The 22,286-nt window shown below is 43.6% G+C and overlaps 1 protein-coding gene and 1 long non-coding RNA gene across 4 annotated transcripts in view; both read left to right on the plus strand.

Moving 5' to 3' along the window:
• The window catches only part of LOC138972810 (multiple epidermal growth factor-like domains protein 6), a gene marked incomplete at its 5' end in the record, with an annotated part of 348,682 nt that overhangs the window by 47,943 nt on the left and 278,453 nt on the right, over positions 1–22,286 (plus strand).
• Positions 487–9,067, plus strand: LOC138972815 (uncharacterized). Of its 3 annotated transcripts, XR_011457765.1 has the most exons (6): positions 487–969; positions 1,457–1,552; positions 2,029–2,127; positions 2,757–2,819; positions 3,166–3,259; positions 7,517–9,067. It is a non-coding gene; the product is annotated as an uncharacterized lncRNA (long non-coding RNA). The 3 variants fall into 3 exon arrangements; XR_011457766.1 differs by lacking the exon at positions 3,166–3,259; XR_011457767.1 differs by lacking the exon at positions 2,029–2,127 and having other exon boundaries at positions 7,517–9,066.

The raw sequence follows: 22,286 nt of genomic DNA on the forward strand, positions 1-22,286 counted from the left end.
CGTCCGTCCGTCCGTCCGGACGTCCGGACGTCCGTCCGGAAAACTTTAACGTTGGATATTTCTTGGACACTATTCAGTCTATCAGTACCAAATTTGGCAAGATGGTGTATGATGACAAGGCCCCAAAAAACATACATAGCATCTTGACCTTGCTTCAAGGTCAAGGTCGCAGGGGCCATAAATGTTGCCTTAAAACCAGCTATTTTTCACATTTTTCCCATTTTCTCTGAAGTTTTTGAGATTGAATACCTCACCTATATATGATATATAGGGCAAAGTAAGCCCCATCTTTTGATACCAGTTTGGTTTACCTTGCTTCAAGGTCAAGGTCACAGGAGCTCTTCAAAGTTGGATTGTATACATATTTTGAAGTGACCTTGACCCTGAACTATGGAAGATAACTGTTTCAAACTTAAAAATTATGTGGGGCACATGTTATGCTTTCATCATGAGACACATTTGGTCACATATGATCAAGGTCAAGGTCACTTTGACCCTTAAGGCTGTTCTTAACCAGACGAACCTTTGGTTCGCGAACTAGGTTCGTGGGGTTCGGCGAACCTCAAGACTGGTTCGGCGAACTTGTCTTGGTTCTTAACCAGACGAACCTGAGTTTTCGAACTAGGTTTGGGAGGTTCGGCGAACTAGGTTCGGGGTTTGCAAGTCATGTCTTGGGAACCTTGAAGATCGGGCCGAACCTTTGACTCTTCTGCCAAGGAGGAAGACAAATTATTGAAAAACTGAATCTCAATGGCGGACGAAATCACCCAAGTCAAAATTACATTTTCTGAGATTTTATAAAAACAACGCTTGAACGAAAAGGTAGAATGGTGACTTCCGTTCGATTTCAAGTTAAGCTTTTCACTTTTCCGAGCAAGACAACCGCTGAGAGTGAAAAAACGCCGCTGTTCGACTTCGAAATTTCCAGTCGTAGACGACCTTCGCTTCTGCAGCATTGTGTTAGTGCAGGTGAGGCAGTGTTACTCATTTCGCTGAGCTCGTTTTCGTATTGTTGTGCATTAGGATCATCTAGTATGATATGAATAAAAGCAGGAATGACTTCGGCATGTAAACGCATTGATTTTGTCGAAATCAGCACAGCAGTAAGCTAGATTCTTTCTGCTCAATTTGTTTAATTTTTTTCTTCAAAAGTTTATGACTTTGATTTTGATTGTTTGTTTATCTCATCGGCACAACATCCATCAGGCAAAATATCAATATGTTGAATGATAACGTTGAGATAAGGAAGTTCACACATTTATCTGCTTGCAACAACAATCGCAAGGACAGATCTATCTGCTTCGTTGACTGCTAGATTTTCATTGAATTTCCCAAGTAATGATGATCTCGTTTTCAATTAGATCTGGACAGTGTTTGTGTTCTTAGATTCATGATTGACCATGCAGGCTGATTGAGATCATAACATTGTGTTTGTTTGTGCTGGTGCAATGTGCAGATCAATGGCCCGGACCGCAGGATGACCCAGTGATCAATACAACTTGCGTTCACCACTCAACATTGTCTTCCACCTAACTCAAGGGCAAAAATAAAGGTACATGGTGGTGAAATCATTGTGCAATTTATGTCTGTGAAGATCAAGATAGTTGTTAGCACTAACTGATCATGCTTATTATTATCAAGTTACATACACACTCCGCCCCAGCTCCACCCTAAACCCATAACAACACTCTCCAGTCCAACTACCCCCACCCTTCCGTGCAACATATGTTGCCGTCTGTACCTTGTTTGTGGTTATGGGGAGTGCTCAAATAGTTCCATAACTGTTAATGTAAATTAAAAGTACTGAGAGTTTCATTTTCCATTGCTCTTCCCCTTCCTCACGTCACATTACACACTCCCTTTGCCCGGGCATCCCCCACCCCCTCTCTCTTTCTATGCTCTCTTTTTTCTTTTACTTCTTCTTCTCTTTCTCTCTCTCTCTACCTGTATAAATCAGCTCTCTGGTTGTTGCTTCTGTAAGTGTAATGTAAAGTTCTACATCTCTGCATTTGTATTGTCATTTTTCAGAATGCCCTTGTAATAACTTCAGCGTCTGCCCATGGAGTCTATAGGTCAAAGTCTCAAAATCAAATGTGATGTGATCAAGAGGATGCCGCAATGATCCAGGTAATATTGCAAATACTCAAACTGATCTAAAAGCAGAAGCATAACGTGATCCACAAACATTTCTGCTTAAACATTACAGGGTTACAGTACACCCAGAAAAACAGCTGGATGTTAGTGCATAATTATCTGCAAGTGCAAGCAACATCGACCCTCTCCCCCTGCTCTTTTTCCATCAGCAAGAGCAACATTTATTTTCATGTACAACTTTTCTAGTGCCTCTTATGTTGTATAACTTGATATTTAAATGAAGCAAGTGTTTGTTTTCAATGGCACTGCATTTCCCATGTACACACACACACACACACACACACACACACACACACACACACACACACACACACACACATTCGCATTGTCTCTGCCTGTCTGTCTGTCTGTCTGTGTGTCTGTCTGTCTCTCTCTCTGTCTCTCTCTCTATTTCTCTGTTTTTACATAAGTAATTTTGATCACTTGCACTTCACTGGGATTTAGTTACTGAATCAGACATTCAGTGAGAGTGTTATGTAGAGTAAGAGTATTGAGTCTGCTGCTGCTGCTGCTGCTGCTGTTGTTCTTACTCATTACTGTTTTTCCTCTCTGCATAATTCTTGTTCTCCCTTAAAATGCTGGTGTTATTTTCATCATTACAGTATCTGTCCATTGAGTCTGCGTCTGAGCTGTGATGGGACCAAAAAGATTCCAGAATGAAAGAGGTAACTTTTAGTTTTACTGATCTTTATTTAGTTTATGGAGAAGTTGGTTCACATAATGCATTACAGAGTTGCTGCCTTTTTAGATATATTAAACATTGTACCAGTCATTACATGATCAAACTGTGTTAGCCACCCCACCTTCCCCGGTTCCCAGCTATCCTTCTATCCCCGCCTCTAAACCCCCACCCCAATCCTTCCATCTCCCCCAAATCAAATTTACTGACACAACACTGATTTTCATTTTACCTTATTTAAGTGTTCTTTGAATAAAATTATATAGCCTGTTGCTGCTGCAAATGTTGTTGTGACTGTTCTTCCTCAGTGTATATTTTTTTCGTTTCCTCAGAATGCAGTTCTCCCATGCACCACAGCGTCTATCAATGGAGTCTACAATATTGTCTGGGATGTGATTTGAGCAAGAGCATGTCAGAATGATCAAGGTAACTTTTTAAACACACAGAACTGATCAAACTGTAGAATTCAAGTACACAATTTCAGATGTTTTCAAATGCATAACAGGGGCGGATCTGGGGGGGTGCAATGGGTGCAATTGCACCCCCCCCCCCCCCCCCCCAGCGGGACAAAAAAAAAAAAAAAAAAAAAAAGAACAAAAAAAAGAACAAAAATGTATCACCTGAAAATAGCACTTTACACGCTCAGATTGCACCAGATTGCACAATTTTGCTTCCTTTTTAAAAAAAATTCCGGGGGGGCATGCCCCCGGACCCCCCTAGCATGCTCGGCGCTTCGCGCCATCGGTTCGGCACTTCGCGCCTTCGCTGATAAGATACAAAAAACAACAAAAAAAACTTTGCACCCCCCCTTTCAAAACCCAGATCCGCCCCTGCATAACATACTGCAACAGTCAGGGTCTTTCTCCACATAAAGAGTGTGAGGTTTTCTTGGTAAAATTGCGATTTTTGTCGCTATGCGCAGAGTGCGACCCTTTTATTTGATTTTTTTACTATAAAGGCAGATATATATTCAAATAAAAGAAAGTCTTGCATGGGGAGGGAGGAATATGCATGAGGCTTTTGACAAGACAAACTGTCCTTATTAGAGCCTAAACATACGTTCCTTACCGTTAGAACCAAAATGTCAGACATCATAGATGCTCCAATTAAACAAAAGAAGGGCATCCTTTTACTTAAACATAATTATACACTGTACCGCACATTAATAACCTGGTTGTGTTCTGTGGCAGTGCATAGTGGGAACCTTTTTGCTTAATGAATTTCACATGTGTCTGTAACTTGAATCTCCACCAAAAGAAGCTGGACGTAAAAAGGGGTGTCTAAAAAAAAGCGCCATATTTCCTTTTTGATCTCTTTTTTTTTCGCAGTCAAAAATGTGATTAAAAAGAAAATAGGGAGGTTTTTTTACCATCCTGTATAGTCTTGTTGTTCCCATGTAAAAACCTAGTCAAACATGTGGTGTCTGATATGCTGGGTAATATGGTGAGGAACATGCCTTTAAAGGCCCAGTGATAATTGTGAAAGCCGTTCTGCTCAGCTGGAATTTGATGAATTTTGTTGTTGTTGTGTTTAAAGGCATATGTACGCGCTCCCGTGTTTACAAAGTGTAGTTTGCCCATAATCGATGTCAAACGCACCATAAGACCATATAATGACGATATGTCACCATGCGCGGACCATAATACATGCATTACAGCTTGTTCTAGCCTCTGAAAAAGTGAGGATGTCAACAAAGCCGCGGTGTTAGCTCCCTTGCATCAACGTTACATGTGTTGCCAAATCTATGAATGGGACGATCCAGATCAAAATGAAAATTAACATATCTCAACATTGAAGGGGTCTTAGACCACAATATTTTGCAGGGAACTTAATTTAGCATGTCTCCAGCTGTTGGTAAAGCAATTAGCGTGTATAGTCATCGAGTACATATGCCTTTAATGAAATGAATTCGCAAAAAGGAAAACAATTTTTTTTACTGTTCACACAAAGCACTTGTAGATAGTTGGTATGTGCCGCATGTCAGGGGTGGTCTTATTCAATCAATCAATATGAGGCTTATATTGCGCGTATTCCGTGGGTACAGTTCTAAGCGCAGGGATTTTTATTTTTTTATTTTTTTTTATTTTTATGCAATTTATATCGCGCACATATTCAAGGCGCAGGGATTTATTTATGCCGTGTGAGATGGAATTTTTTTACACAATACATCACGCATTCACATCGGCCAGCAGATCGCAGCCATTTCGGCGCATATCCTACTTTTCACGGCCTATTATTCCAAGTCACACGGGTATTTTGGTGGACATTTTTATCTATGCCTATACAATTTTGCCAGGAAAGACCCTTTTGTCAATCGTGGGATCTTTAACGTGCACACCCCAATGTAGTGTACACAGAAGGGACCTCGGTTTTTCGTCTCATCCGAAAGACTAGCACTTGAACCCACCACCTAGGTTAGGAAAGGGGGGAGAAAATTGCTAACGCCCTGACCCAGGGTCGAACTCGCAACCTCTCGCTTCCGAGCGCAAGTGCGTTACCACTCGGCCACCCGGTCCTAATACATACAGGTAAACTGACAGGTACTTTTCCACAGTGGAACCCCCCTTTCAGACCCATTCATTTCAGACTTCCTCCTTTTTAAGATCTTGCTTCTTTAGATGTTCTGTGACGGGTGAAGTGGCGCGCAGTGGTAAGACGTCAGCCTCCTAATCGGGAGGTCGTGAGTTCGAATCCCGGTCGCTGCCGCCTGGTTGGTTAAGAGTGGAGATTTTTCCGATCTCCCAGGTCAACTTATGTGCAGACCTGCTTAGTGACTTAATCCCCTTCGTGTGTACACGCAAGCACAAGACCAAGTGCGCACGGAAAAGATCCTGTAAACCATGTCGGAGTTCGGTGGGTTATGGAAACACGAAAATACCCAGCATGCCTACTCAACGAAAGCGGAGTGAAGCTGACTATGCTCTCATAGTATAGTGTGGGGAACCCAAATGGGCAAACGAGCTCACACGTCACCAGAATTTCTGGAACGCTGAAGAAGAAGAAGATGTTCTGTTCATAACCTGTAAATTACCCCCATTTTTAGACCCCTTCCATTTTAAGACTTGATTTTCTCACATTTTTTTAAGGTCTTAAAACGGGTTTCCCCTGTACTCCTAAAAAACCCTGACCCACAAAGTAATTTAATTATAACTGCTGTAATCGTTCCTTCCGTGTGCTATTATCTGTGAATTTTTTTCTTTTTTCTCCTGTGTTGTCTCATCCTCTGTGCGCCCTGAAAGAGACCTCCGGGTCGAAATTGCCGTACCTTGTCTTATCCAGCTGTGATCCCGCCTTCGTATTAATGTGAGGGCAGTACCTTTTTTAAACTTTCAATATTGACCGTACGTTTTGCATAAAACACCAATAATGAATTAAAAATACATCAGAAAATTATTTCCTCACTATACACAATAACCCCTCATTTAAAGGCTGACAAAGTCCTATTTAATTAGTTTACTTACTTCCAGGGCTTTTCCCATCGTTGCGGGGATGTATAAATTAAGCTTCCTGCAAAGTTTTAGGTTTGAAGTCCTTACCAATTACAAGAAATAATCAATTCTTAATAAAGTTTATTGCTATCTTTAGAAACAGTTCTCCAGGGCTTGGGCTATTTTTAGACCGTCAACACAGACAGTACAGCTTCGTCAATCCCCGCGTGAAGGAAATCGCTCACCTTCCAGATTAGCGCGGTAGCGGATTGTGCTAAGCAGGAAAGCGCGCTTTTCTGTATTCTTGTTAACTTCGCAATTTCCGGAAAACATCCACTTTCACTTTGAGACTGTTCTGTTTACATTCGACACTATCAACACTACTTTGCAATACTGAAATAATTTTTTCTGTTTTTGAAAGCTACAGCCAATTGTTATTATATCCCCTTAGGTACAGTTTTATAACATTATTGGCACATGTAAACAATAGGAATTAATTAGGCCAAAAAAAAAACAATTGTCTGTTTAGGGTAACCCGACCGACCCTATCGATTTGGCGCCGACCCAAAAACTTTTTTTTGATTTCAAAAAAAAAAAAAAAAAAAAGATGTAAAAATGCTAAAAAGAGACATTTGGCGTTTCTTTCTCTCCCTTTCTCTCTGTTTTATTTATACGTTAGTTTTGAAACATGTATTCATCAAATATAAGAAGTGAATGTTTAGCCAACATAGCATTTACACCAACAACAAAAAAACAAAAACAAAAAAACAAAAAACCTACCTACCTACCGACCCTACTTTTTTTGGTCATGTTACCCTAAACATAATTTTTTTTTTTTTTTGGCCTTAATAAACGCTACGAAAAGGGCAGCCTTTAACCTATGAACTTGCAACTGTGTTGACCTGTGTAATGTAACATAGACCACCACCATCTCTCTCTGTGTCTCTGTCTCTCTCTCTCTCTTACACCCCTTACCTGTTCACAAACCTTTACCCAAATGTATGCTAAATGTATATACAATACAAGACAAGACAAGACATGGCAAGACAAGACAAGTTAGGAAAAGGTTGCCAGTAGGCCAATAGAGGGATGACAAGACAAGGCATGACAAGACAAGACAGGACAGGACAGGGACCAAAAAAAAAAGAAAGAAAAAAAGAAAGATAACTAATTCGGTCAACAGATGTTAAAGAAATAAGCATTTGTTTGGGTTGAATGTTTGGGTGTCACCCTGTATATATTTGTATTTTTGCAGGACAGGGTCGAGTTGTGATGATGTCAGGGCGACTGAAGACACACCAACAAGTATTCTTCGGAAGTGTTTGGAACACAAATGAACATTATTTCATAATAAAAAGGCGGCTGACATTGATGTTCATATAGGTTCATGTTCATATTCTCAGCACAGACGTGTGCTTAGAAATCGGATGTTTAAGAACAAGAGACAACCCTGAATAAAGCCTTATGAAATATGGTTGGAGCTGGATCAAAAGTGTGTGTGTGTGTGTGTGTGTGTGTGATTGAAGGGCAACATTTATAAATGATGAGACAGAAAGCTAAAGCACATCCTTTTATCGTACGTTCCATATCGTCCTCCTACTTTAAATGCTTGCTAATACAGACGTTCTCCAAGAAAATGTCTATCCAGTAATGTTTTGTTTATCGCAATGAAAGCTTTTTTTTGAGAAGAATGAAGAGGAATCAAATTTTTAAAAAACAAAAAAACAAGACAATTGAATTGCTCAAAACGTAAAGAAACAGGATGATTTTGGTTCAGTAGTACTATTTGTAGACCCTTAAAGCAATACATCCACAAGGGATTCCAGTGTATCAGTGCAAATAGAAAATTTCTGATATAACTTGAAAATTAAAACAGACTGAATTGTGATAAAAAGAACCAAAATACCGAGTAGTTTTTTTTTTAGGTCTCCCTCTTCACTCAATCCCCAAACTCATATTCTGTACCGAAAAGAGCTCAAACACACACGTGGACAGACAGACACGCACACACACTTTGGTAAACATCATGTATGCTTCTCGACTCTGCTGATCCACAATTAGAAATATCGCTATCATCATTTATTTTTGGTCACCGTCTTTCCCTTTTCACAGGCAAGTTTTTGTGTGTAGCATTTCCCATAGAACCCCGATGGCTCCACGGTAGACACAATGATCAGTCCATACCAGTCATGTTATTTTCTCGAATCAATTTATAACCTTTAACCCAGGAGGGTAAATGACATGGAAGGCTTCGGGTAATCTTGAACTTTAATGTGTTAAATTCATAGCTCATAATTCAGAGGCATTCAAGCCTCCAAATTTGGAGAACCTGCACTTGTAATCATAACAAGTCTTTTAGATCCCTTTAAAGTCACGGAATGAACTCCGATGAACTGTACGAATCATAGCGTACTCTGGTACGAATGCATTTTGTTTACATGCGTCAAAGAAGGAATTATCCGTGTCAGCGGACAGGGGAGGCAACTTTGTCGTGTAATTGAAGTCCCTTGGTTGACAACCTACGCCATTTTCGCCGATCAAACAACCAAGTTAATTAATTATGCTTAGGTTTGGAGCTTAATCCGTCAATTAATTTCATGATAAATGTTCTTGGGCTTGATTACAGGTACTTGGATCTAAAATAAGTAAAGTATGCCACTCGATTCTGAGCTATGAATTTAACACACTAAAGTTCAAGATTACCAGGCTTCGTGCACCATGATCAAGTCGGAAGGAGAGACCCAAATCGACAACCAGCACGGAGTTACCACTCAATCGGTGATTTCGTCTTGGAAGCAGCCATTTTTGGAAGGGGAATAACTTACTTGCTTTTATTGTCGACTCGGAGTGAGCTCCCCTCGTTTGTCGGCGATCCAGGTTTCGTGTCTTAACTGGACGAACTAGTCCTTGAGTTTGCCGAACAAGTTCACCCAGTTAAGACACAAACCATGGTTCGCGAACCTTAGTTCGGCGAACCAATGGTTCGTCTGGTTAAGAACAGCCTTTATGAAATGTGACCAAAATAAGGTAGTGAACCACTAAAAGTGACCATATCTCATGGTAGAAAGAGCCAATAAGCACCATTGTACTTCCTATGTCTTGAATTAACAGCTTTGTGTTGCATGACCTTGACCCAAGGTCAAGGTCACATGTATTTTGGTAGGAAAAATGTGTAAAGCATGTGAGTCGTATGGGCTTTGCCCTTCTTGTTAAGTGTGCATGAATGTTTTGACAAAACCAAGTAAGTCCAAGGGTTTCCCAATTTTCCTATAATGCTAGTTTCAAAATTCTTTCAGACGACTCATACAGAAAAGACGTCATTTTAAGTTTAGAACTCACAAATGACGTCATTTAAAGTTTAGAACACACAAATGACGTCATTCGATAAGGCGAGACATAATGACGTCACCTTATGACGTTTTATTTCAAACATTTTTCTTCTCTATTTGATTCTCCTGACGATCCTTGTCTCCCTATCTCCCTCCCTCCCTCCCTTCCTTCCTCCATCTCTCTTTCTATCCCTCCCTACCTCTCTCGCTATCTCTCTCCCTTTTCCTCCCTCTCTCAATTTCCCTCCCTCCATCATTCTCTCTATCCCCCCTTCCCTTTCGCTCTCTCCTTCTCCCTCTCTTCCCTCATCCCTCTCTCCCTACCGCCAACAATCGACTTTTCTCTACCTACCTCCTTCCCTCTCTCTCCCTCCCCTCTGTCCCTCCATCCCACTCTCTTTCTCTCTCTCCTTCCCCCTCTCTCTCCCTCCTACTCTCTTCCTCCCTCCTTATCTCCCTCCCCCTCTCTCACTCCCTTCCTCCTCTCTCTCTCTCCATCCCACTATCTCTTTCCCTCCCTCCCTCCCCTCTCTTCTCTCTCTCCCTACCTCCATCCCTCCCACACTTCCTTCCCCCCCTCTTCTTCCTCCCTCCCTATCTCCCTCCTTCCCATTCTCTCACTCCCTCCCTCCTCTCTCTCTCCCTCCATCCCACTATTTCTTTCCCTCCCTCCCTCCCTCCCTCCCTCCCTCCCTCTCTCCCTCTCCCTTTTCTTTCCTCCCTCCCTCAATCCCACTAAGTCTCTCTCTCCCTCTCTTTCTCTCTCTTCCTTCCCCTCTCCTCCTTCCCTCCTTTCTCTCTCTCCCTCCCTTCCCCCTTCTCTCTCCCTCAATCCCTCAATCCATCCTCCCCCCTCCCTCTCTCTCCCTCGGTTCTCTATCTCCCTCCCTCCCTTTATTTCTCTCCCTCCCTCCCTCCCGCTCCCTCCCCCCCCCCCCCCCGCTTTCTCTCCTCTCTCTCACTCTCTCACTCCCTGTCTAGTCTCTCTCTCTCTCTCTCTCTCTCTCTCTCTCTCTCTCTCTCTCTCTCTCTCTCTCTCTCTCTCTCTCTTTCCATCTTGTGCAAATTCGTAGTGTTATTACACCCCCGGTATAGGGGTGTGTATAGGTTTCGGTCGATGTGTTTGTTTGTTTGTTTGTGTGTTTGTGTTCGCATATAGATCTCAAGAATGAACGGACCGATCGTCACCAAACTTGGTGAACAGGTTCTATACATTCCTGAGACGGTCCTTACAAAAATTGGGACCAGTCAAACACACGGTTAGGGAGTTATTGGTGGATTAAAATTATGCAAGGACTTATAGAGGGGCATCTTAATGGTCAAAGGGAAATAACCATTCTCACTCAGTCACTGCCACCAACTGAGAAGGTTATTTCCCTTTGACGGGGGTGTTTTTCCTACCTCGGAGGAATTTCTTGTTTTCACTGATTTGTCATTTCTCTTGACAACACTTCTTCTTCCAAATATTCTGGTAAAACCAAGTAAGTCCGCATGCTTAGATCTGCGCATTTTTTGTTAGATCTGATATTGGGGGGAAAAGTGGTAAAACCAAGTAAGTCCACAAAATGCCCAACAAAACCAAAACCATCTATCAGATTATTATGAAAATCGGGTTTTAAACGTAAATGTATGCTATTTATCTAATTATCTCGGTGGTTTGATTAAGATAATCATCACTTTTGAGACATTTTATCAAACAGTAAAAGTCGTTTTTCTCGGAAGTAGCGTCAGTGGACTTACTCGGTTTTGTCAGCACACGGCAGAAAAGCCATTTGTCAATCCCAACGTTGATTGTGCAAACATCTCAACACTCGGCAACAATGATCCTCTTCGCTTTGTGGTCGTCTTGACAGCTTCCCTGCCTTTGCTGTGACAGCAAAAACCGGTACTCGGACTTTGCCTGTTTCTCTGTGCAGGCGAGCAAAGAATCCGCAATATTGCGAAATACGCATGTGAAAGTAACCATCCTGCAGAGCTCAGCACAGGTGATTTTGCCCCAATCAATCTTTTTTCACGTGAACCATTGGTCCTCTGAAAGTGTACTGTCGTCACCAGAAATGCTTTATAAGCCCAGGTAAAATCACAGCAGGCCACCAAACAACCATGCCTCCAAAACGTCATCTGAACCTTGTCGACCGCGGACGAGCTCTAGCCTGGGTTCAAGAGGGTATCCGGCTCCGAGAGATTGCTCCAAGACATGGCTGCTCCCATTCCGTCATCGTGAGGCTGCGGCAGCGCTTTCTGGCCACCGGGAGTGTGGAAACCAGACCCCGGTCTGGGCGCCCTCGAAGCACCACACAACGTCAAGACCGCTACATCACACGCCAGGCGTTGCAGACCAGGACGACCACTGCCAGCACCGTCAGACGAAGGCTTGGGGTGGCAACCAACACTGACATCAACGAGCAGACCGTCCGCAACCGCCTTCATGACCAGACGCTGCACGCAAGGCGTCAACTTGGCTGCATTTTACTGACGCCACGTCACATGATGGCAAGACTGACCTGGTCCACCCGCCATTTGAGATGGAATCGACAGCAGTGGGCCCAGGTACTGTTTTCCGATGAATCTCGATTCAGTCTGGAGCATGATGATGGCAGAACCAGGGTCTGGAGGCGTCCAGGAGAATGCATGATCCCTGCATGCGTGAGGGAGAGAAGAGCCTACCGGGGAGGGTCAGTGATGGTGTGGGCTGGGATCAGCGAGCACCACGGGACCCTTCTGTACCATGTACGGGGCAACTTGAATGCCCTTGTCTACAGGGACCAGGGGCCAGTTTCATGAGCGAATCACTGTCACCCGCGGAAAAACCGCAGTCACCCGACAGTACAGTAATCCGAATGGCCAAGTCGAGGGCTAAATTTAGCAACGTTTCCACTTCCGTTTACTCATTTGCACGTGGAAATGGCCGATTTCGAAGAAAAAAACTAGTCTCGGCCCGCTCAAAATAACAATGACCGAGACTTTCAGTAATTCCTTCGCGTGACGTCTAACCCTCTTACGCCATAATGCGACGTCTTCAAGACATAACCCTGACATGTCTCCTGGATTACTGCGGCATGATAGATACATTTCGAAGAACAATCACAAGGTTTGGCTCACAATCCAAGAAAGTGTGAGTATTCTGCCATTGACTGTGCGGATAATTACATTTATTTTCGGTATACCGCAGTAAGCCGAACACAGTGTTGGGGGGAGAGCATTACCGTGTTTGGCCGACTTCCTGTGAGACGACCCGCAGTCGGCCGACTGAAATTGTGTTCGTGAAACCCGATAACGTCGGATTACTGTGGTTCTCTCGGACAACTGCAGTTGGTCGATTGTGTTTCTGGCTTATGAAACTGGCCCCAGATCCTCAGGCCCCAAGTCCTGCCCATTCTGCATCAGATTGGGTCCCGTGCAGTGCTACATGACGATAATGCTCCCCCACATCGAGCACGGCTTGTGGACGCCTTCCTGCAGCAGGTACAGATCAACAGGATGGATTGGCCGGCCAACAGTCCCGACATGAACCCTATCGAGCATGCGTGGGACATGTTGGGTCGTCGTGTTCAGGAGGATCATGCTCCACCTGCAAACCTCCAACAGCTGCTCGTTCTTCTTCAGTAAGAGTGGCAGGTCATCCCCCAGGCTAATCTGGTAACCATTGTCCACTCAATGAGGGATCGCTGCAACGAGTGCCGCCAGAATCGTGGGGGTTATACCCATTATTGAACTTTGGGAACCGGTGAAACAATGGAATTGACACTCTGCAAAGACTTGCGACTTTTGATTTTGACCCCCCCCCCCCCCTTCACTTAAGAGACAGGAGGGTGTAGCTATAGGGAACCTTGAGTTATCCAGTTCGGTTCCACCACTGCCTTGTCATGTGTTGAAACCAGCTCTGAATTGGAACAGACTTGATTCAGTCTTCAGTGGGTGAATCCCCGAGCAGCTTAAGCGCTAGCGGCAAAGGTTTTTGTGTATTTTTCCTGGTGAGTAGCCCTGGATTTCATTTGACCTAGGATGAAAGCAAGAGTCCTAGTGGGTGGTTGCTGTAGTGTAGAGTTCCTGCGGTTGTCCACTCGTTACTGAGGAGGACGAACTTTCCAGGTGACCGTAAGAAAATCATGCGAAAGTATGTGAATCCTTGAGATGGTGTGAGCCCCGAAAGGGTCTAGGAGATAGAAGTCACCTCTAGAGCGGCGCGACCTATCTCCTCCAGATAAGCGAGAGTGACGCCTTAGTACGTGATACCAGAGTCCTTCTCAGTGGGAAACAGAGTTCCTGAAGTTCCTTGAACCTTTGGAACGCTCACCTTCCTATGAACCGTAGCTGTGAATCACGGCATGTTCCGATTCGTTAAGCCAAGAGTAGGCTGCTGCTGGTGCATAACCTCCTTCGAGTGCTTGCCCAAGCTTGGCTGGAAGTATGACGCAGTTATGCTTTTCTGCGTTAGAGTCCGTGTCTTACCAAGACTAATTGTACTCATTGGTTGTGACAGGAAACGCCGATGAATGAACATGGCTGTGACCTTGAACGTCGTTACCCGTCGAATATGTTTGACCAAGGGTGCGGAAACCGGCAGTCAAGTTGGTCTCACACTGACTTTGAATACTTTTTGCCAAGGTGGAAGAAGTTAAAAGGAAGTCTGAGCAGATTCCAGTTGGAAAAGAAGGTGTGTACACATTAGCCGACAGCTTTCGTGTATGACCTTCTTGCCACTTGTATTTGTGAGTCTGTTCATCTGCGTTCGATTCTAAGTCGAATGTTGATACAGATTCATTGTAATTCATTTCTACTTGCAACCCATCGAACAGCCATTTCCGGTGCTCGATCGCGGACATTTTCAGCTTTGAAGGCTATTTACGGGCAAATATCAATCGCTCCCTGACTTGTTATGCATCGAGAAACAAATTTAGTCATCGCTGAATCAGTAGCTTACCTTAAATCCCGACATAAATCAAACAATACCTAGAAAACAGACAAAACTTGCCTTCACACGTGTCATGAGCGGCCTTCGGCTTCTGTTCGGCCTTTGACAGGTTATCTCCCGTGATACAAGGAAACCCCACGAGGGTTGAACGCGATGTTGTTTTTCATGATGCCCTAGAACCAAGTAATGCCGAAAACCCCGTGCAAGGCGTGATGACCGACAGGCCACGGACAAGGTCGAAGGCTGTGGTTGATTGTGGTCGACAGCTGACACTGACAGAATCATTGAGCCGTGGTAACGATACTGCCACGAAGTCTAATGAATGAGGGGTAGGCCGGGCCAACTGTGACAGTACTCGACGGATTGTCAAGTTTATGACATATAATATTGAAGGGTTGAGAAATGTTTATGACTGTGAAATAAGAGCCTACATTGAGAAGTTTGATATTGTCTTGCTAGTTGAAACGTTTTCAGTTACCTTTCCGTCCTTGATTTTTCCGTTATATGATGTGTTTCTTTCTCTAGGTTTAAAAGTTTCACTGACGCAGTCACTGGGCGTCTCTCCGGTGGTGTAGCTTTGTTGGTTAAAAACGAAATTAGCCATTTCGTCGAAAGAGTAGAAACAGAATACGATAACTGCGTTGTATTAAAATTAGCAAAAGAGTTGCTGGGGAAAGAGAGTGATGTATTACTGCTAGGGACATATCTACCACCAGCCAACTCTGCCTATTACAACGAAACTGAAATTTCAAATGATGTGTCTATTATGGAAGAGTGTATTTTGGATCTTATAGAAAACGTTGGTGATTTGCCCTTTATTTTGTTTGGAGATTTGAATGCAAGAACAGGTTCTCGGAATGCACGTGAAATGCAGTGTTTCTATGATGCAGATTACTTCAGTGTGTTCCCGTCACAGAACACTGGAGTCGAGGAAGGAGACGATTGTTTTGAAGAATGCGTGCGTGTGTCGAAAGATAAAGAGGAAAATGCCTTTGGTAAATATGTGTTGAATGCTTGTGAGCAATTTGACTTTGTTATTGTGAACGGTATGCAGGGAAAGGGAGGAGGGGACGGTAACTTTACCTATGTTTCAACATCGGGTTGTAGTGTTATTGACTATTTTATTGTGTCAAGAAATTTGTTTTCTTCTGTTTCACTTAACGTAGCTGAAAAAATTGAATCCAAACACATGCCTGTGGAAATGATCTTGCTGCCAAATGATGTTTTTGTTCACTCTGAGTGTAATGTTTCTAAGGCTGTCAAGATTGAAAAGTTTGTTTGGTGTGATGAAAAGTCGATTTCGTTTGTATCCTCATTCTCTTCTGAAAAAATTCAGGCCCGCCTCCGAGATGCCACTGAATTAATAGAAGTGGATGTCAATTTATCTCTAAGTAATTTTAACGAAGCAATGACAATGGCAGGAGAGTGTATGAAAAAAAGAGTGTATATTGGAAAAGACAGACAACAAAGGTGGTTCGATTCAGAATGTTACCATAGTAGAAAAGATCTCAGGCAAAATCTTCGTTTATTTCATAGCGGCCGTGTAGACAAGGATTGTTATGCTGAAAAAAGAAGTAGCTATAATGAACTTATTAGACAAAAGAAAAAATCTCATCGTCAGTCTATTATGGAGTCTTTAGATAAAGGGAGTAGTGATCCTAAATTATTTTGGAAAACAATCAAATCTTTGGCATCTAAGGTGGCAGGTGTGATTTCCATTAATACAGAACAGTGGTATCAACATTTTTATATAAATGTGTTTAACTCTTTTCAAAAGAAAATAATGACCATACTGATTTTGTTGAGGATGGTGTTAATCGGGTGTCTGATGGTGATGATGAGGAGGAGATGTATGACGTGGATGCGCTTGAACGTGTCATCACTGAAAACGAAGTAAAAGAAGCTATTAGAGTATTAAATAATGGTAAAGCTGCAGGACCCGATTATTTAATTGGGGAGTTCTTCAAGAATTCCGCCACAGCTGTTGTGCCGTTTCTTACACGATATTTCAATAAATTGTTCACCCCAGGACTGTACCCTGATGTATGGACGGAAGCCATAATTCATCCCCTTCACAAGAAAGGTGATAAGAATATTCCTGATAATTACAGAGGTATTTCATTACTATGTATATGCAGCAAATTGTATAGCTACATTTTGAACAACAGATTGACGAATTGGATAAAACAAACATGAAATACTAAATGAGAGTCAAGCTGGTTTTCGCAGAGGCTATAGTACCGTTGATCATATTTTTACACTACAAACTTTGGTACAGAAGCAGTTATTGACACACAAGAAGTTGTATGTTGCTTTTATTGACTTTCGTAAAGCTTTTGATTCAGTTGTAAGAACTACGTTGTGGAAAACTTTGAAGAAAAATGGAGTTAAAGGAAAGATGTACCAGGCGCTCAGCTGAATGTATGACGTGGTAAAAGCAAAAGTGCGATCAGGAAGTGATTTTTCGGACTCCTCTATGTGCCCAAGTGGTCTGAAACAGGGAGAAATTTGCAGTCCAGTTTTGTTGTCTCTACTAATTAATGAGCTAGCTAATGATATTGTCAAGAAGGGAAAACATGGTATTCAACGTATTCCAGACTTTTTTGAAATACTCATTCTGATGTTTGCAGATGATATTATTCTTATTTCAGATTCTGTATGTGGGCTCCAGAATCAGTTAAACATTCTGTGGGATTCGTCTAGACGTCTTAGACTTGAAGTTAATTTAGACAAATCTAATATTGTTGTTTTTCGGAACGGTGGTCACTTGGCCTTGCGAGAAAGATGGGTGTATGGTGGACATCCTATGAGCGTTTTGAACATGTATAAGTATTTAGGAGTATGGCTGTCTACACTCCTTTCCTTCTCTCACACTCTTAATGATTTTGCTGCAAAAGGGAAAAAGGGAGTCATTGATATTCTAAACTGTTTATGGCAACTGGGCGACAGATCTCCAGCTATTTTTTTCAAGCTTTTCGACGCACAGATTCAACCGATGCTGTCATGTGGTGCCGAAGTTTGGGGGGTTGAAGCAGACCATACACCAAAAGAGATAGTTCATTTATTCGCACTTAAACGTTTTTTGAATACGAGTATGAGAACACCAAATGCTATGGTCTATGGAGAAACGGGAAGGTACCCCTTGTTTATAAACAGCTTTGTTAAATGCATTCGTTTTTTGGCTACGTATATTGAGGTTGCCACATCATCGCCTTCCGAGCAAGGCGTGTAAAATGCTGAAATATCTCCTTGAACAAAATAAGAAAACATGGGCCTCCTCGATCTGTTGCACTCTGTACATGTACGGTTTTGATGAAGTATGGGAAAACCAAGGTGTTGGTTTAGTGTTTAGGTTTTGAGGGAAACACCACGAACACAAGGAACAGGAGATCCACGTGAAAACGAAAAACAGGCAAAAAAGCGTCCGCGTTCCGCGGCGAACAGGAGATCTAGGAAACACAGAGCAATATCTCCAGGATCACACAAACACCACAGAAACACAACAACTACACTACAGCACAGTGATGCAGAGGACCAGCACACACACTTACACACACACACACACACACACACTTACACACACACACACACACACACACACACACTCACACACACACATACACACACACACACATATATACACACACACACACATATGTCCTGAGGGCCAATGCACAGCGTCACCCCTATAATGTACTCATGGACTGAGCTGTTAGCGATTGGACTCGTCTACTTTGGTCAGTGCGGGTAGGGAGGGCTGTTCCAAGTACAAAGCGACTGTTCGCATGATCGCCCCTATAATGTACTCATGGACTGAGCTGTGAGCAGTTGGACTCGTCTACTTTGGTCAGTGCGGGTAGGGAGGGCTGTTCCAAGTACAAAGCGACTGTTCGCATGATCGCCCCTATAATGGACTGAGCTGTAAGCAATTGGACTCGTCTACTTTGGTCAGTGCGGGTAGGGAGGGCTGTTCCAAGTACAAAGCGACTGTTCGCATGATCGCCCCTATAATGTACTCATGGACTGAGCTGTGAGCGATTGGACTCGTCTACTTTGGTCAGTGCGGGTAGGGAGGGCTGTTCCAAGTACAAAGCGACTGTTCACATGATCGCCCCTATAATGTACTCATGGACTGAGCTGTAAGCGATTGGACTCGTCTACTTTGGTCAGTGCGGGTAGGGAGGGCTGTTCCAAGTACAAAGCGACTGTTCGCATGATCGCCCCTATAATGTACTCATGGACTGAACTGTAAGCGATTGGACTCGTCTACTTTGGTCAGTGCGGGTAGGTAGGGCTGTTCCAAGTACAAAGCGACTGTTCGCATGATCGCCCCTATAATGTACTCATGGACTGAACTGTAAGCGATTGGACTCGTCTACTTTGGTCAGTGCGGGTAGGGAGGGCTGTTCCAAGTACAAAGCGATTGTTTGCATGATCGCCCCCAATATGCATGCACGGACTCGGCCGTCAGCGAAGAGATCGGTTCATTTACTTGAAAGTGGGTAGAGAGGGTAGAATTGAGTTTGCCGCGAACAGTTCGCCGCGAACATAGCGTTGCCTACAACATGAACTCTTGTTGTCTTTTTGCGAACAGAACTCACCACTGTTGTTGGTTGCACGTCAAGAACAGAAGCAGAGTCACTAATCCCCAGAGAAGGCGGCCCAAAGGGAGCTTGACAGGGCATAGAATGTCCGTAATCTCGTTGGATTTGTATTCAGTTGGCCGCTGTCAGCGTGAGTTCGATCCCAGGTTCGGCGGAAATTTATTTCAGAGTCAACTTTGTGTGCAGACTCTCTTTGGTGTCCGAACCCTCCCCCCGTGTACACTACATTGGGTGTGCACGTTAAAGATCCCACGATTGACAAAAGGGTCTTTCCTGGCAAAATTGCTTAGGCACAGTAAATAATTGTCTACCTATACCTGTGTGACTTGGAATAATAGGCCGTGAAAGGTAAATATGCGCCGAAATGGCTGCAATCTACTGGCCGTATAAAATTACATCTCACACGGCATCACTGCAGAGCGCCTAGAACTGTACCCACGGAATATGCGCGATATAAGCCTCATTGATTGATTGATTGATTAATCAGTGTTCCCAGACACAGCAGTGCAGTCGGCGTACCGGTAACGGAAGGCTCAACTGACCGAATGTTTTCTTGTACCAGCCCGTGCATAAGCAGAGAGGGATGGTACGAAGAAGCAGCGACTTCCTGTTGTGTGTCATTAACCGGAAGTGCGGAAGTCACTGTTGCCGAAGCCGGACGTGACAATCGCTGCGTGGACACAGCAGTGCAGTCGGCGTACCGGAAACAGTAGGCTCAACTGACAGCATGTTTTCTTGTACCAGCCCGTGCCTAAGCAGAGAGGAGTGGTACTAAGATGCAGCGACTTCCGGTGCGGAAGTCACTGTGGCCGAAGCCGGGCGTGACAATCGCTGCGTGGACTGTGGCCGGAAGCCATGCCCGAGGGCCAGTCCGTGTTCCTGTCCATCTGCGAAGCCTGAGCAACTGACTGATGAAGGAGGAACACACATACCTTGCATGGAGTGACCATGCATTGACCGAGTCCCCGAGGGGACATGCGTATCCCAACCACTTCTCGCAAGAAGATGGAAAGGTAGAGGTCTGTCAAGCAGAGACCCTTCCCCGAGGGGAGAATGTCAAGTTGTGTGAGTTCCGGCACTACCCGGAACTTGCGCACTGTAGGGAAGGTCTGAACCAGAAGAGAGTGAAGTCATCGCCACGGAGGGGAAGGTCACGGAAGCCATCGAACTCCTAACACCCACAGAGGGGGGAGGCGGGAGCTGCTAGATGGAGAACTCTTCCTCTCTGAAGCCTCCATCGAACGAATTTCTGGAAAAAGAGAAGCAGGTAATGACGCCACCACGACGCTAGATTCTCCCGGAGGAGAAATATAACCAGAGAAAATGGTATTGTTATCAGTATCTGAAAGATGAACACTAGTCTCCGCCGGTTGTTTTTGCTTTTAGAAGTGTTTTTACTGACCTTGAGCCTCAACCGTTCGCACTTATCAGTCAGTAATTGCTGAATGAAAAAAGTAAATGCGTGCTACTGAGTAATATTAATACTAGTAGGAACGTAAAATGTGGTCAAAAAACCAAAGCCAAAGCCAAACAAGAATGATCTCACCCAACAGGTGAAACAGTAGACGGGCGACCGGCACTGTTGGCCTTGTGGTAAGGCGTCCCCCCCGTGATCGGGGGGTCGTGGGTTCGAACCCCGGCCGAGTCATACCTAAGACTTTAAAATTGGCAATCTAGTGGCTGCTCCGCCTGGCGTCTGGCATTGTGGGGTTAGTGCCAGGACTGGTTGGTCCGGTGTCAGAATAATGCGACTGGGTGAGACATGAAGCCTGTGCTGCGACTTTTCTCTTGTGTGTGGCACACGTTATATGTCAAAGTAGCACCGCCCTGATATGGCCCTTTGTGGTCGGCTGGGCGTTAAACAAACAAACAAAGTAGACGGGCAGGCGACATGTAAATCTCTTGCTCAAAGGCAAAGGCAACAAGTCGCGCAAGGCCAAAATACAACATTTAGTCAAGTAGCTGTCGAACTCACAGAATGAAACTGAACGCAATGCAATTTTTGAGCAAGACCGTATACTCGTAGCATCATCAGTCCACCGCTCATGCTCATGGCAAAGGCAGTGAAATTTACAAGAAGAGCGGTTTAGTAGTTGCGCTGAGAAGGATAGCACGCTTTTCTATACCTCTCTTCGTTTTAACTTTCTGAGCGTGTTTTTAATCCTAACATATCATATCTATATGTATTTGGAAACAGGAACCGACAAGGAATAAGATGAAAGTGTTTTTAAATTGATTTCGAAAATTTAATTTTGATAATAATTTTTATATTTTTAATTTTCAGAGCTTATTTCTAATCCAAATATAACATATTTATATGTTTTTGGAATCAGAAAATGATGGAGAATAAGATAAAAAGTAAATTTTGATCGTTTTATAATTTTTGTTTTGTTTTACAATGTTCAGATTTTTGATGACCAAATCCATTAATATTATTATTTTTTAAGCCACCACGCTGAAATGCAATACCGAAGTCCGGGCTTCGTCCAAGACTACTTGACCAAAATTTCAACCAATTTTGTTGAAAAATGAGAGCGTGACAGTGCCGCCTCAACTTTCACGAAAAGACATTTATCGAAAAAAAGAAAAAAACGTTCGGGGATATCAATCCCAGGAACTCTCATAAAAAATTTCATAAAGATCGGTCCAGTAGTTGGTCTGAATCGCTCTACACGCACGCACACACACGCACACACACACACACACACACACACACACACACACACACACACACACACACACACACATACACATACACCACGACCCTCGTTTCGATTCCCCCTCTATGTTAAAACATTTAGTCAAAACTTGACTAAATGTAAAAATCACCAGAGCGAAGGGCGGGGATGTAGCTCAGTCAGTAGCGCGCTGGATTTCTATCCAGTTGGCCGCTGTCAGCGTGAGTTCGTCCCCACGTTCGGCGAGAGATGTATTTCTCAGAGTCAAGTTTGTGTGCAGACTCTCATCGGTGTCCGAAAACCCCCGTTTGTACACGCAAGCACAAGACCAAGTGCGCAGGAAAAAAGATCCTGTAATCCATGTCAGAGTTCGGTGGGTTATACTTATAGAAACACGATAATACCCAGCATGCTTCCTCCGAAAGCGGCGTATGACTGCCAAAATGGCGGGGTAAAAACGGTCTAACACGTAAAAGCCGTGGGAGTTTCAACCCATGAA

This window comes from Littorina saxatilis, linkage group LG8 (assembly GCF_037325665.1).
Source record: "Littorina saxatilis isolate snail1 linkage group LG8, US_GU_Lsax_2.0, whole genome shotgun sequence".
Lineage (NCBI taxonomy): Eukaryota > Metazoa > Mollusca > Gastropoda > Littorinimorpha > Littorinidae > Littorina > Littorina saxatilis.